Source organism: Mirounga leonina, unplaced genomic scaffold (assembly GCF_011800145.1).
Source record: "Mirounga leonina isolate KUSES-001 unplaced genomic scaffold, KU_Mleo_1.0 Mir_127, whole genome shotgun sequence".
Taxonomy (NCBI): Eukaryota; Metazoa; Chordata; class Mammalia; order Carnivora; family Phocidae; genus Mirounga; species Mirounga leonina.
Genome location: NW_023270316.1, coordinates 30,432,055 through 30,449,424, shown reverse-complemented (window position 1 = coordinate 30,449,424; position 17,370 = coordinate 30,432,055). Strand labels below are relative to the sequence as shown.

Below are 17,370 nucleotides of genomic sequence, written 5' to 3'. Positions count from 1 at the left end.
CTCGGAGCTGTTATTTTCATGACATAAAATGCTGTGTGTCGGCGCTTCCATTTGATTAAGGCCCATGGGTAGATTATTTTTTTATGAATGCCATTATTTGCCAAAGTAAATTTAATAAAGAGGTTCCCATGGGAGCAAAATGATTAGTTTCTTAAGTGAACATTTTGTAATATAACTTTACCTCAACATCTCTCTTTACCATGTTTATTCATGACCAGGCAGTGAATTTTAAATCTGCTCCTTTTGTAATCCATCTCTTAAGAAGAATGAAGGCTGGGCTTAATGAGAAGCAAGGTCCGAAGGAGAGGAGCTCCTATGCTGGGTTAAACATTCATGCTGGCTGGGAAGGAATTATGGAAAAAAGGAGCCATAAGAAAATACCCAATCAAAGCAACATGATTACAGCATGCAAAAATTAACTTTTTCCTAGAAATGATTCTTTAATTTTTGCCAATTATTGAGCTAATATTCTCAGTTTCATAGCACTGTCTGTATTATATCAAAGTATTAGCCCATTGTAATATCAAACTAGGGATAATAGGGTCAATGGGAGTCATACGGTCAATCCAATCAGTTGCAAAGCAATTCATTATAAATGACGACTCCAAAATGAACAAGTGTCAATTCAGAGGAGGAGAGACAGAAGGGAAGGATAAGAATGAAAGAGTAAGGGCAAGGACAGGGGAGGAAATCACCCCTAAGCCCAAGACATGATTCCTTATGGAACAAGATGCATGTTTCACTTTTATATTTAAGCTGTTAAAAACAGATAAAGCAATAAAGTAGTTTAAGAAAAAAGAAATGAGTAGTAAATCTCAAAGATGTAGCCATTTAAAACTATAGTTTAAATAGATAGAATACACAGTGAAATTAAATGCTTTCAAAAAAAAAGAAATGGAAAAAAATCAAAGCAACATAACAATCTCCATATGTGCTGACCTTTAGAATATTTTTTAAGCAGAGATGAAGACTTAAGGGTAGCTTATTCTAAGATACTCAAATCCAAAAGAAAAACTTTTTATTGACATAACAGAATTATCTAAGATCATATGAACATTGTTCATATGTTTTTTTAAGTGAAATACAGATCTTTAACAGAAAAATAAAAGAATTTTTATCATCAGTATGTCAAATGAGTTGTTAAAGAAAATAAAAAAGACTCAGTCTAGGAATCACCTAAGAAATTACAAAAAATTATTTACAATACCTCTTCCTTCCTGCTTTTTCTATAAATAGTAGTTTTACATTGGAAAGTTGGAAGGATTTACTATAGAATCATAGGTCTGGAAAGAACCTGTCTAAAACTCCACATTCTTCTAAACAGGAATGATTTCAGACCAGGCAAAATTTTTTTCTATTTAACTTTTTCTTAGGAGGCTCAGAAAAGGAGACACTATAGTCTTGAAAATGCCATTCAGTCTATTCCCAACAACCCTGAAAAATATTTTTAACTCCTAACATGAGACCAATAAAAACACAATAATCAACTTTCAGAAAGGACCTTTTTCCTAAATATTGTCTTTGGAAATTATATTTTTTCCTTCTTCTCCTCATTAAAAAAATACAAATCAAGGTATTTGTAACCTATTTTTCTAAAGCAAAAAAACTTTTTAGATAAGTAAAGGGGCCAGATGGCCCACAGAGGAGCCTGAGAAAGGCCCAGACAAGCATCAGTCTGGCTCCAAGGAGACCCTGTGTCTGCAGTAAGCAAATTATGAAGGGACTAACTCACCTGGTGAATCACCACAGCTAACCTGCATCTGGAAATGTCAATGCAGGAGAAATTAACACTCCTGTGCCTCATCTATAGTCAGGACCTTCAGCCCTAGACTTGAAAAAGACCCTCCACAGCCCAGCTGCTTTGTGTCAAAGAAGAAAAGCTAAGAGAGCTCTCCCTCTCTTCTTAATCAATGCTCCGGTGTGAGGTGATGGATGTTCACGAAACTCATTGTGATGGTCATTTTGCAATATACATATATATATATCAAATCATTATGTTGTACACATAAAATTAATACAATGGTACATGTCAATTATATCTCCATGAATAAACAAAAAAATAAATAAATAGAACTAGGCTTAAGCAAAATATGGATTTCAAGAATCTTAACAATAGAAAGATTCTAACACGAGTAATAATAAAAACCTGGAGGACGTGTGCTAATTTTATAACTTACAGAGCTAGGAGTCCATCGATACTGTCTAAAATTTGAACCTGTAGTTTTAAAAAAAGGACTACATTCTATTTTTTTAGCAAGGTGCCGTGAGAGCCAATTTCCCTCACAGCGAACATGTCTCTGCAGCCTCTGCCTGTGTCAGCATCTCTGACCGGGGTGGGGTGGGGTGGGGTGGGGGTGGGGGGAGCTTGGCAGGCCAGAGGTTGCCCCAGGAGGAAACCTCAACGACTGTGGGGCAGGAGCAGGTGGATAATACCGGTCAGAAGGAAGATTCTGAGGTGTGTTCTGCAGTCCTTCAGAAGCTGCCTGATTCCTCACAGCCCCGGTCCCCTCACTGGTTTTCCTCCCTCTTTGTCTCACCTGCCCCCGTCTCACAGTGCTCCTGGGATCAGATCTCGAAATATCGACTTGCACTCAAACCCTTGTCTCAGATTCAGCTTTGGGGAGAAGCCACCCGTATTAGTCTGCGCAGGTGGCTATAGCCAAATACTACAGACTGAGTGGCTTAAACAACAGAAATTTATTTTCTCACAGTTCTGGAGGCTAGAAGCCCAAGATCAAGGTGCCACGAAGGGTTGGATGGTTTCAGGTAAGGCTTTGTTCCTGGCTTGAAGATAGCTGCCTTCCTTCTGTGTCCTCACATGGACTCTGCTCTGTGCACAGGCAGAGAAAGAAATCTCTTGTGTCTCTTCTTCCTCTTAAAAGGACACTAGTCCTCTTGGATTAAGGTTTCACCCTTATGACCTCGTTCAATCTCCTCACAGACCCTCTTTCCAAATACAGTCACATTGGGGGTTAGGGCTTCAATATAAGAATTGGGGTTTGGAGAGGACACGACTCAGCCCCTAACAGCATTCTAAGATAGGACCTCTCCAGGAGGAGACATCAGCTCCATGCTGCTCCCATAGGGACTCCCCACCCCAAGAAAAAGAGCTGCTTAGCCAGAGTCAGTAGAGGGGCAGGTGAGATGTCCCACTGTCTGGCTGCAACGCTTAACCGAGCTTCCTCCGGCACCACGGTCCAGAGCCACAGGCAGGAACACCATGGTTTACAGCTCTCCAGCCCTTCTTAGGCCCGCAGTGAGAGGAGGAGCATCCACGCAGTGGCAATGGCAGGAAGTCGAGGGTTTTTGTGTACGCTCACAGAAGAGAGGAGGTGGCAATTTCTCAAAAGACAGCCAAGAATAGACACCTTATGTTTGAATCCAAGTCCCAATACCCAACAAATGGAGGCTAGAGTTCAAAAACTTATGGTACATACATATTCTTTTTTCCTAAGTGATAAAACCATGTTTTCCTCTTTTGCCTAACACTAATAACAACACCTAATTTCAAGGTCATGGTGAATAAATGAAATTGCAGATACCACGCGTTCAGTCCAGTGCCCAAGCCAGTTGCCCTCACTTGACAAGCATGACCTCTCTTTCCCCTTCCACAAATGTGAGTATCCTTCTCCCCCTCCACTGGAGACTGGGACGTAGACTGGTCTCTGGCTTAGCCTGAATATATCAGTCACAGGGGTTTTATTGTTGTTTACTGTTGTCAGTTTTTAAAAACTACCCCTAGCTTCTTATGTTTCAAATCAAAATTTGTTGAAATGAAAACAAAAAATTTCTGTCTTTTTCCATGGACCTCTTAAGCTTTTGGATTTCTACTAAAATGAAATTTGGGGTACAAAGCTATCCTTTAACTGATTTGGGGGCAAAAAAATCAAGTCAACTTCAAGTATGTATCAGTGTGATTGATCTGTCTGGTTCCTACATTGGAACAAGGGCCTACTTCCAGAGCTTGGCTTGGGGGCTGGTCAGATAACACCTTTCACCAAAGGAGAGCCCTGTTTCATAGGGAAGATGAGGCACAACAGGAAGAGAGGCTGACTCCTAGTTTAAACGAGACAGAATTATCTCCATTGATTTTCCTCTTACTTAGTTAATAGGGATCTCTGTTTCTATAAGTCAATCCCATTTTCCAGTTCTTTGATCTGTTAGCATCCAAAGAACATCTACTTTTCCTTTCAAACTATTTCCATGTTTTAAATTCCCACCCTGCAATGATTTCTCTCCTCCTCCTCTCAATACATCCATGTATTTCTCATACATTTCTCTCCCTCTCCAAAGCCCACACTTGCCTTTTCTTTTCTTCCTCTTAGCTTGCTACACCAAAGCCATTCCAGGACCAGGCTGTCTCTGTGATGCCTTCTTGACAATTCAGTGAAAATCTCCATGACAGCCATGACACACAGATTTTAACCGATGTTTGGTATTCCTCTCACACTGTTTTCGGGGCCTCGCTGAGAGGGTCTGTATCTTTGATAAGAGCATTCCTTGACAATCTCCACAAACACTTCTACCTTCTACCCTCCTGACTTCTCTAAAATTAGCAAGAGGAAAACTGTTGTGATCCTAGTGGAAGAATAAAATAGGCCTGATAACAATAAACAAATTCCCGCATCGGTTGACCAAACAAAATATGCAACCCCGACTTGCCGGGAGCAGCCTGGTGCTCCTGGCAGGCTCCAGCAGCCCACTCTTCCGGTGCACAATGACCTGGGACCACAGCCTCACAGCAAACAGGAAGCAAGGGGAACCACCGCATGAAATGGGGTGAGAGCCCCAAGGCACCAGAAAAGCTCAACGCCAGACTTCCAACATCTGCCCCAATGACATCCTGTGCCTTTGTCAACTAAGCAGTTTGAATTCTCTCCATTTCTTTTTTTTTACCTCAAACAATTTCTTTTCTTTTTTTTTTTATTAGCATATAATTTCAGGGATACAGGTCTGTGGATTCATCAGTCTTACACAATACACAGCTCTCACCACAACAAATACCCTCCCCAATGTCCATCACTCAGGCACCCCATCCCTTCTACCCCCCTCCACTCCAGAATTCTCTCCATTTCTAATGGATGGACCACAGATACCATCTGCCCCATGCTGTCACCCAGTGAGAGAATTCTGTTTGTAACATTCCTGAAGCTTAGTCACCCAACCTCTGCTAGACTATTTCTAGAAGACCTTGAGGGACAATGGACAGTCTGCTCCCTTTTTCACATCTCATTTTGATCTCTTCTTCTGTAAGCTGAACAGTCATGGGTCCTTTCCTCACTCCCAGTTAGACATGTTTTGTGGGCCCTTCACTCTCTTAGTTGCCCTATTCTTTCTTTTTTTTTTAAGATTTTATTTATTTATTTGAGAGAGAGAATGAGAGACAGAGAGCACGAGAGGGAAGAGGGTCAGAGGGAGAAGCAGACACCCCGCTGAGCAGGGAGCCCGATGCGGGACTCGATCCCGGGACTCCAGGATCTTGACCTGAGCCGAAGGCAGTCGCTTAACCAACTGAGCCACCCAGGCTCCCTAGTTGCCCTATTCTAATTACACTTGGGTTTCAAAGCTGGTTTCAAACTCAAAGGTGTTCACAACTCCAGCTGGTATTATTGACAATATCACTAGTACGATATTATAGATAACATTATTCTCGTCTGCATCATGGTAGGCAAATGGCCAGTGGCTTTAGAAGTGATTATTTAATATTCCTCATTACATACTGGGACACGTGTTAGCCTCTAGTTAGCTCCCACTTTCTGATTTTTCTCAAATAGCTGGGCAGGCACTGAAAAAAATCACATTCATTCTCTTGCAAAATCAAAACATGTCTTATAAATGTCAGATTATGTCCCAAGAATTTCTTGTTATTTAATATTACACCATTCCTGAAAAGAATCATCAGCAAGAACTAAGGAGCAATGAAATTTAATACAACAAGGACTGGAGGAAAAAGCATGTTAAAATGTGTGGAAAATCTATGTGACAAAATGAATCAGACACTACAGAGAATAGCCTTGAATGGCGTAAACATGGAAACCAAACTTTTTTAAAAATCTGGTTATGTGTCCATAAGCTAAAGCACAGCTCTGGAAGTTGATATTAACAAAAGCAGCAGACCCACGCCCATGTCCTGCTTCCTCTGTTAAGTGGGCAAATACTGGACACTGCAAGGTCATTATGCTTTAGAATCTCTGCATAGCAGGCTGAGAAGAAGGGGCAAAAAATAGAAAGAAGGCAAAAAGGAAGGAGAAGTAGGAAGGATGAAATCAGTAACAGAACTAACCAAGCCTACTTGCCTCATACAAAAGGCATTTCTGCCAAGAGAACAGAAAATGATGATAGAGCGTTTCCTTTTCAATAACCCATCTATCAACAACCTCTGTTGTGTAGCCGCTGAAATGATTCATGCTGTAATTAGTAAAACCTTCCCTATCTATATTCTCTAATGTGAATGTGCAAAGAAGAACATCATATAAATACCCTGAAATAAGACAGCTCTCCGAGACGTAAGCACACACCCAAAGCTACCGCTGGACAACAGAGAAATACAAAGAAAGAAGCACTGCTCTTTTCTGACTTCAGAGTGTGCTGGTTTGGTACAGAGAGGGGGAGTGATCTGTGGTTTTGTGCTTTTTTGTTTTGTTTTGTTTTGTTTTCCAGAAGATAGCATCTGCTGAGAGCCTTTTAAAAATGGAAAGAGAAGCTCCTGCAGGTTTCACAGAGACAATGTGAAGAGCCGTCTTTCCTGAATCACAAACATTAGCAGATAAAAACGAGACAGTAACTAAAGGTCATCACACACTCATGGCCTTCTGAGTTTGGGGCTTTCCTTTTTCCTTTGGCCAGCACACTGCAGTCCATTTACGTGTTGTTTTCTTTGTGGAATCGAGAAAAACAGGCAAGCCAAAAGCGATTATTTTCCAGAAGCTTTGCTTATTTAGTGTCATGGGAATTTGACGTTGTTATCTGGTACATTTGGGAGTCAGAGCAAAGGCTCCACAATGTTTATGGATTTCTTTTCTAGTTTGATGTTTCTACCATCCTCACTCTTCCCAGTGGATTTTGGTTGCACCTGCCCACTTCCGCACGGACCTGAAAGGACAGCGAATGTTCACTGTCCGAGGCTGCCCTGCCTTAATCCCAGAATCATATGAGCAGAAAAGTTTTAAAACATAAAGGAAGTAGGGCTTTTCTCAAAGCCTTATTAATCATATTTTGAAAGGGATAAAAGACTTGACAAATTTTCTTATTTTCTGGTCAAGTAAAAAAGAAGCATCAGACAAAATGTATCCAATCTACATCCTACCATGTGCCCGGAACTATAACCAGGCACTGTAAGGGATGTGGCATTTTAAAAATACAAGACATGGTCCTTGCTCCTACATAGTTTAAAATTAAACTGAAAAAAATTTAGAAGATAACCAAAAGGCCATAGGAAAAAGGAAAGTCTCAGGAGGTACAGAAAGTTCAGCAAGACCTTGAGCCAGCAGATTCGTGGCGAACTAGAGAGAGAGGGGACTGCGGCCTGGGAAGAGCACGATTAAAAGCAGGAGGGAGGGACCACTCTTGAGACTTTTCAGGCAAACCCAGGAAACCTTAGAGGAAGCAAGAGGAGAGAACCAATTAACGTGCTAAAAACAGGCTTCAATTATTTTAATCCTAGGAAGGGGTCATTTTTCTGCTCATTAGGGCATCAAATGCTTTGGAATAGATGTTTTATTTTCTTCTCATTTGTCTCAAGTTCTATTTCCTTTAATGTACAAATTCCTGGTCCCGGGGGGGTGGGCGGTGGGGGAGTTTTTGGCTCGTTGGTTGGTTTGGTTTTGGGTGGTAAATGGCTTGCAGGACCTGAAGTAGTGCTTCCTCATAAGCAAAGTACAACCTCTTTTTCTGCGGAAACCACATGTGAGCAGCCCGGGTTCCTCACACCACCTGCCCACCCATACTGCCCAGCCTAATAATAGCTGGGGGTTGGGGGGTAGGAGGGGCTGAGGGTGGGGGAAGAGCACTAAGGGAGCAGGAGAGCCAGATGGACTGGGTTTGAATTGTTCTGTTTTCAGGATTTGGTGGAGAATCGCTTGTTAGTATTTTATAAAGGATAATATTCTATTAATATCTTCAACGCCATTGGAAATGGAAATAGCACCAAAACCCACACCTGGAGAGAAAGACAAGATTTATTTCACTAAGGTTTGATAACATCCACAAAAATAGCCCCTTCTAAGATAGTAGTAAGGGAAAAATGAAGGGGGGGAAATCGGAGGGGGAGACGAACCATGAGCGACTATGGACTCTGAGAAACAAACTGAGGGTTTTAGAGGATGGGTTAGCCCAGTGATGGGTATTAAGGAGGGCATGTATTGCATGGAGCACTGGGTGTTAGACGCAATCAATGAATCATGGAACACTATATCAAAAACTAATGATGTAATGTATGGTGACTAACATAACATAATAAAATAAAATTAAAAAAAAAACTAACGATGTAATGTATGGTGACTGACATAACATAATAAAATAAAATTAATAAAAAAAATTAGCCCCTTCTCTCTTAAGGCAGTGTATCTCTGAGGAGGCACCCTGTTTTACTGTATTCAAGTAATATCCTGCAGGTTATTGCAAAACTGTTGGTTCTGTTGTTTAGTTTTGAAATTCCTTTTCAATTCTCTTCCTTCCATTGAGCCAATATTCAGGTAAAGCTGTGAAACAACCTGAAGACAAACAAAAGGGAGGGATTTGTAAGTGACGGTAGATACCATTTACTATGCTTCGTATGTCAGATCTCTGCCAAGAGCCTTACCTGCCTTATCTCATCGAATCCTTCCCACCACCCTAAGGAGGTAGGCGTTATAATCCCCATTTTATAGATGAGGAAACTGACACTCAGAGAGGTTGAGTAAGTTTTCCAAAGTCACATTTTAGCAAGCGGTAGAGCTAGGATTCAAGGTCTGCCCTTGACCATTATGCATATTTCAGTATGGAGTGTGGGGTAAGTGAAAGGGAGGAGGGGCCACAGGAGGTGTGAAATTAACCCTTCAGGGAGGAACTGAAAAGACGGTCCTGGTGTCAAAGTGGCTGATCTCTCATTCTGAGGCAAGAGGGTAGCTGAAGAACTAGGATCAGAGTTTAGAACAGATGAGAGATCCAGAAGAGATGAGCAATACCCAGAAAATTAAAAGCTTGGTCTCAGCCAGAAATCATCTGAGCCCCCAAATTCTCTACTTTTATCATGAATTATCTGAGTGGGCTCTGCTCTGCATGGTTACGGACAAGCTGGGGAGAGAAACCTTCTCAGAGAGGCCAAAGACTAGAAACCAGGGCTATTGCCCGAGAAGGAGAAATGGTCTCTATTTTTACACGGGGGTGGTGAAACTTCCTGTGTGGAAGTAGTAAGATCAGTAGAAGAACCAAGTAGTAGACCAATACACTCTCACAACAATATCTGCTCATCTTCAAATCACATTAAATATCTGGAATATGTTGTCATTTTTTAGATCACCAGTGTTGAGAAGACACTACTTAGAAAAACGATAATTTAAATGTGACAGGATGCTTTTTTGTAGGCTAGAACAGGGATGGTGCTGGACCAGTGTGTGGATTTAGGCAACCCTCCTGGAAGTACTCTGGGTCTTCTCCAAAACCCTAAGAAAAAGTGTCTTTCACCATCATAGGATGTTCTAGTCACATTTCCATAAGAACAGATCTGAACGGTGACAATGATATTCAGGTACATTAAAAATATGTCTGCTGGCAAAGTCCAGAGAAAGCCAGATGTCAGGGAGGAAGAGCCTCAGAGGAAAGCACAGTAAACGGAGAGAGAATCTGGTATGGTGGGTGAGAAGTAGCACAAGACCTGAGTGTCCAAAGGAAAAGTGCTGGTGGGTACAATGCAAAGCAGTGCACTGATACCCACCCTTTGAAACTCAGGCTCCTGGTGGCACCTAAGGCCTTAAACCCAAGCAAAAGGAATTCACTAAGGAACACTTGGGTATCTCTGTCTCTTGGGACCCAAGACTCAGAATTTCACACAATCCGTAATCTTAAATATCCGCCCTCATTACCAATGCCATTCAAACCCCAGGGAAACTCTTCACATTCTTGCCCTGTCTTTGAAGAAATGACAACTGGATCCAAATGCCATGAAGGTTTAGGGGCTACGCCACCGCCCATTTCAGTGACTGACAAGGCTTCAGAGTGCAGGGAGGATTCGAGCAGCCAATAGGATTTAACTAAGGGAAAAACAAATCAAATAATGTGTCATAAACCTGTCCGATATTATGAAATAATACATTCTTGCATAATGAAGAATATCATTTCCCATTGCTACTGAGCATCCATTGTCTTCCTTCTCTTCATGTTCCAAATTGAGGTTCTGGCGGCACTCACAAATTAGCACCCCATGCACAACAGTTGCATGTGGAAAATAAGGAACATTCTTCCATATTAAATAGTTCGTGTTACTCTTAAATTATACATATATAAGTTTATACTCTTAAACTATACATAGGATCTAGACATAACACACATGAAGCAAAATACATTTTCTTTACATTGGCAACTAGATGGACATTGAACACTAGAAGTAGTAATAGTTTTATTTTTACAGATAAATTTAAATGATTTAATTTATAGTCAGAGAATTAATATACCAGCTCTATTTTAAAAATTGATTGCAATTTGGGCGCCTGGGTGGCTCAGTCGTTAAGCGTCTGCCTTCGGCTCAGGTCATGATCCCAGGATCCTGGGATCGAGCTCCACATCAGGCTCCTTGCTCGGCGGGAAGCCTGCTTCTCCCTCTCCCACTCCCCCTGCTTGTGTTCCCTCTCTCACTGTGTCTATCTCTGTCAAATAAATAAAACAAAAATCTTTAAAAAAAAATGATTGCAATTTATGATATTCATTAATTATAATTTGAATTTTATCTCTTAATTTCAATATATCTTTTTAAATATTTTAGAAAAAAGTAGTCTTTGAAAATATAAAAAAGATTTTATTTTTCAGGATTTGCATTTATTTTCATTTATTTTTTAAATGTGTTCAAATTTTGTACACTGTTAATAAAACTATATTTTATACTTTAGATCACTGAGGTTGAAAACAAGCTAAAATCATGATAAAAAATATAAAACATGTTCAGAAAAATTTTTAAAGGCTGAAATTTTAAAAATAGAAAATTTGTTGTAATAAAGAGATATTTGTTACAATGTAGCTGTAAAGTGCTGCCTTGTCTTTGCCCCCTGCTCAAAATAAAGCCACCTGTCCACCATGGTGCTTAGCAGCCAGGGATGCATGGTCTCAGACATGTTTACCAAGTACAACACTGACTTGAGGGGCACCTGGGTGGCTCAGTCATTAAGCATCTGCCTTTGGCTCAGGTCATGATCCCAGGGTCTTGGGATCGAGCCCCGCATCGGGCTCCCTGCTCAGCAGGGAGTCTACTTCTCCCTCTCCCACTCCCCCTGCTTGTGTTCCCTCTCTCGCTGTGTCTCTCTCTGTCAAATAAATAAATAAAATCTTTTAAAAAAATTTAAAAAAATAGAGAGATATTTGTAAAAATAAAAGGATAAGATATATTTTCTAGAACATGTTCACTTGATTTATACTCTTAAGTCTTTAGTCTTCAATATATGGGCCTCTATTTTTACTCTTCTCCTAGGCCACAAAAATGTTGGTTGCTGGACTGCTATGCTCCCTAAAGTGGAGAGAAATGCATAGAAATACTTTTTTTAAATGTGCAGAGCTGTATTTCTAAGACCCTAAGCAAATTGTGCACTTTGCCTTTGGAGAGCTTGGTAATATAACCGAAACAGCTGTATGTCTTAGAGTCTCTCTTATGAGACAGCTCCCACACACCCGCATGACCAAGAACGGGCTGGGCTCCAGAAGGAGAGTCATTTTACTTGTGGACAAAGGGTGAGATGAGCACCAGGGGTCAGGAGGCAGAATTCCAGGCCATGGCAACTCCGAGGATAAACACTCCAGGTCATCAGAGAAAAAGGATAAGTCATGCATGCCAAGTAGAGACACAGCAGCCACTTTACTGGACCAGAGAGGCCAAGACAGATGGATTCCCTAAGGAGACCAGCAGCAGCCAGAGCACAAGGACAGCAGGCCCCTAGGCAGTGACTGTATTACAAGAGCCCCTCTCCTCCTCTGTATTCTGGAGGATTCCCTGCATAACACAGTAATCATGACACATCAGGGACTGCCTCTTGAAAGAAGTGGCTGTTGATCCATAGGACCAGAGGATGACTACCAGGAAAGTCACCTGGCCCAGGCAACTCCTACAAGCTGATGAAATCTGGGAGATATTCAGGTCCTAGAGATACAAATGAAAATATTTAGTATGAATATTATTAATAAAGTAATAATATCCCAAGGCTGGTCCTCAAGGAATGTAAAACTTAGAAATAAAGACATTATTAAGCAAGATTAATCCATTAAAAAATTTTTTCCTGAATAACATAAAATACTATTTTGAGAAACATAGTTAAAAATCTGGGTTTTTCAACTTTTTTGTCTCAAACTTGAAGTATGTAATATAATATATGAGGCACTTCAAGGAATCAAGACACTTCAAAAGACAATTTGGTTGGTTAGTTTTTTTAAGACATAACAGATATGTTTTACTCTGTAAATGTCATAGGTGCCACTTAACCAAAAGGAATAAACACACTTGAGATAGATGCTGCCTGTTCTAAATCAAACATAGCAAAGAAAATGCGTCGGGAAAGGATCCTTCCCCAGAGAACCATAAAACGTATTATGCTTTTTCAGGGGGAATGAGTCCATTCTTTTGCAACAGTCAACATTCCCTTAAAAACAAATGGGAGTGTCCCTCTTGGCCTGGGATTTTTGCCTCTGAAGGACAATTCTAGTTGAGAACTTATGTGTCCAGTCATGGGTGAAAGTGTGAGAACTTTCCAGAAGACTAAGTTCTGTAATTTTCCTATCACGAGGAAACTTCAACTCCCACAGCCACATTCAGGGCTTTTCAATGACTCTGAAGGTCCATGCAGGAGGTGGCCTTTCCCAGATGGGTCCACCTCAGGCAGATGAGGGGAACCGAGGTAGACATTATCAGTGGAATTGTCTGAATGGTTACTATTTCTCCCCCCGTTACAAAGGAAGATTTTCTTCAGGCCATTTAAATAGGCATAATATTTATTACCCATGTTAGCTCTTTTGGAACATTTTAAAAGGACTCTTCCAACTGACCTCCTTTAAACAAATGATGCCTCTCTGTGTAATCCTTAAGAGACAGGAAGCAGAGCTGCAGAGAAATTGTCATATACTCAGAGTAGGCTAATAAATCCCACTCTGCAAAGATAAATAAGTCAGCTGTCACCCATGAGACTTGGAAACCAAAGGGACATGAGCTTCCACAATCCACTGAAGTCTAAACCACAGGGCAGCCTGGGTAAATTGGGGACTTGAGGCCGCCCTGGAAGGGCAGCCACACTTGAAATCCCTGTGGCTTCTCCCAGGTCCAGGGGATGTTTCTTCCAGCAGTCTGGAGAACACATGCTGAAGTCTCAAGCGAGGACCCAGTAGGCTCCTGTATGAATCAGAGCTCTCCAGAGAAATGGAACCAATAGGGTATAGACACATACAGGGGGAGAGCAATTTCCTTTAAGTAATGTGGCTCAAGCGACTGTAGGGCCTGGGCAGATCCAGGACAGACCGGCAGGCTGGAAATTCCAGCAGGAGTTGATATTGCGGGCAGATTTCCGTCCTCTTTCAGGACCTCGATCTTTTCTCAAAAGCCCTTCAATTAACTGAAAGAGGTTAATCTGCTTGACTCAAAGGGTACTGATTTCAATGTTAATCGCATCTAAAAAATACCTTCACAGCCAGTATTTAGACTAGCGTTTGGCCGAACAACTGGGAACCACGTAGCCAGGTTTACACATAAAATTAACCACCGCAGGTTCCAGAAAGCCTGGACTCCCCATCAAGATGCTCCAAGCTCTAGAACCAGGTACTTAGCATGGGAGCTAATCCATCCTGCACAAGTACAAAGTCACCCCCCATGGCCCCATCCCAAACGTAGGTAAGGATCCCACAGCCCCATACTTCTTAGCCACCTCAAATCCTGAGGGCAGGTCTCTCATCTCCAGAGCACTGCACCCTGTCTGAACACGGAAAATGAGCAAAATGGGCTCTCATTTCCTGTATCTGTGCACAGCTCATAACAGAAGCCCTTCGTTTCATGACTGCCCCAAACACAAGCGTTGAACTGAACCGTGAGTGCAGTCACAAAATCCACCTGTCACGTACTTTTCGGCTGGGTCTCTCAGACATCCCAACAAGACAGTCTGAAATATTTATAAATCACTCAGAGACCCCCAGATTGCTATCACTTTGTGTAAAAACTGGGTGACTTTTAGCAGCTCAACACTTACACATACTAGGAAACAGGTTCCTTTAATCTCTGAGCTCACTCTTAGTTTTAGAAATAAAGCCTTTCCCTACTGTTTTTGATAACAGAAATTATAGCAGAGAGAAAACACTGATGTAAGAAGATCCATCTCAGGCTCAGGAGCCACCACATGAAATGGGTCCCTGATGCCACAGGGCTCGTCAGGAGGCAGAGAACAAAATAAAACAAAACAAGAGGAAAGGCATGGAGCACTCATTTCCTTACAGTTGGAATCACTTTTACACACACAGAGGCTTTGTGGAGAGTTCTGGAGGCTAAGGGAGAGGAATGTCATAGAGCAGAATGAAAACCAAAGTATGAATAACAGCATCACCACAAGGGATGAAATTTTCCAAATTCTTATTCATTCTCTAGCAAGACAATTGCAAGCAACTGTAGCATCATAAAATGAGTTACTGCAGATCCTGGTAGTGCTATAGAAATTAAATTAGTTCTTCCATCCTTAGTACAATAGATGATTCACAAGGTAACGGGTGGCTGCATCGACCGGGGAGTCTTGTTTTAAACAGGGAAGTGGCCTCCATTTCTGCTTCACGCGGGTCTGTCCCCTATGAGGGAAGCTGAACAGCAGGGACAGCTGATTTTGTGTACTTGTTATCATCATCAGTAATTAACATTTACCGAGCATTAAGGAGACACTAAGTGCCTAGCAGACACAAAGGCTGCCAAGTGGGCCCTCAGCCTAGTTTTGGCCCCCAAACATCAACAAAGACCAACCACTAAAATCAATAGCAAGAGGATGCAGACCTGCCTCATCAGACCGAGAATTGCCTGATTACACAACAGGAAAAAGAAGTGGCCAGAAAAGAACTTGAAAAAGGAAAGCTGATTTTTAGAAATGTGTCATTTCTTTCCTTTACCCATTGACCTCCTCTGTAGGACTTCTGTAACAAAGGGATAATTATTTACAAAAATGGCTCACGGCACACTAGAGAAGAGACCTGAAGATTATTAAAGATTTCTTATGGATTAGAGGAGGTTTTGATTTCGGATGAAGGAACAAGTTCTTTACCATTCAAGTTTAGTTAGAGTCACCAGTAAAACCAAAAACTTACAACAGCCCTGTTGCCACATCTTGAATTGGACATACAAAGGAAATTTCCTTATAACAAATAGGAAATCTGCATTCCTGTTTTACACTAGATCATTTTTGGCCTGGGTCAAATCCCTGGAGGAAAGTAGGGCACCGAGGTAAAGGGCTTGCCTGACGGGTTCGCATGAGAGACAGGAACCCAAGCCTCCTGTTGTCTTTCTGACCTGGGGCTCTTCCACGGCCCCCCAGCTCCCTGACAAGTTGTGCAAACTCTGATCCAGGTTTAGGCAGCAGGGAAAGGCAGGCTCAGCGCTGAGCCTGACTCACTTACCGGGGGCTATCACAGTTGGATCTACCAGTAAGCTGATGTGCTTCCCTTCTCTCCTTGTTTCCTTCTAGGGCAGTTCCTCTTTCCCTCCGAGCCCCCAGCCAGCCTTGCAAGAAGATGCAGCTCAGACATGGATTTTGCAATAAAACCCAGGGCCCAAGGTCAAAAGCTACTCCCACCCGCCTCCTCTTTTCCTTACTCACCCATGGTTCCTCTCTGTTCTGGCCCTTACATCAGAGCTTTTTGACCACAAGCCCCACAGACGGACTCCCAAGGAGGCTTTACTTCCCTGCTTCTCTCCTCTTCCACCCTGTCATCTTTACTCTCACCCTCTGCATGAATATCTTCTTCCCTCCCACCCCCCATCCTCGTCACCTGACTATCCCTCCCTCCTCCTGTACATCTCAATTCCAGCATCCCGAGCTCGGCATCCTTCTGAATCACTCCCACCCACTGCGCAGATGGGATTCAAGTGCCTCCCTTGCTGGTTCCCAAATGTGTGTTTCTATCCTTGCTATCCTTGCTATCCTTGCACTCACCACACTTTTTACATTTCTGCTTGCATGCTCTTCGAGGGCAATGACCATCTGCTTTCACATCCCTGGGACATAGCACAGCACCTGGATTCTCAATAAATATTTGTTTGAATGAATGTAACACAAGTAAAAATAACCCAACTATTTCATTTAGCTAAAACTGCCGTTGTTTGCCGTTGTTAGTGACTTAAAACCCTTTCACAGGTTCCTTAACTGATGAAATAAGCAACTGTTCTGTTTTCTCTTCTCCTGACTATGATGTCCATACCTCCCCTCATGAGGCACCGCCTCTTCTACTTTGTTCTTTCCTCCAAAATCTATGATTTCAAAGTCAACCTCTCCACTCAAAGGGTTGAGAGAGACGTGAGGTCCCAAGGGTTGCGTGATGCAGAATCACCGACTACTCGGGAAGTACAGTCCTTGCAATGACAGATACACAGAAATCAGAGAAGAAGGATCTCACCGCGAACAGAACACATGCTGCCGCCAAGCAAAGGTGCGCTTGAAAACGCCACTGCCACACTCCGCGTCTCTCACCCCAACGGGCAATTTGTGCTGCCCAAGGAGCACGCGAGGTTCCCCTGGTGCTCCCTTCTTCTAGCTTTCCTTCCCACTTTCTCCTTTTTTCCCAAATCTCCATCCCCACCCACTCATTCTCACCCTCAGCTTGCCGTGACCTTCCACTGTAAAGAGTCCAGCCCAACAGACCTCCCGTAAGCTCCCACCTCCACACCCTGCCCCGCCCATCTGCTCCGCACCCTCAGCCTCTCCTCCCCTGAGAAAGGCTGATGCTGCCCCCCCGTGCACCAGATCCCAAGCTTTCCTGCCTCTTCTCGGACATTTCTCCAGCTCTTCTTTCCTCTCTCGTGCAGCATCCATTTTTCCTTCTTACACTGGATACTTCCATCAGATACAACATACTCTTTTCCTCCCATCTTAAAAAAGGGAAAAAAGAAACAGAGAGAGAGAGAAAGAAAGAAAGAAAGAAAGAAAGAAAGAAAGAAAGAAAGAAAGAAAGAAAGAAAGAAAG

The 17,370-nt window shown here is 42.3% G+C and overlaps 1 long non-coding RNA gene across 1 annotated transcript in view; it reads right to left on the bottom strand.

Moving 5' to 3' along the window:
* LOC118009329 overlaps nt 1-17,370 on the bottom strand; it is a 223,609-nt gene that overhangs the window by 125,446 nt on the left and 80,793 nt on the right. Inside the window, exon 8 of the long non-coding RNA XR_004678885.1 lies at nt 182-340. This is a non-coding gene — a long non-coding RNA (uncharacterized LOC118009329). The remainder of the gene's footprint in view (nt 1-181; nt 341-17,370) is intronic.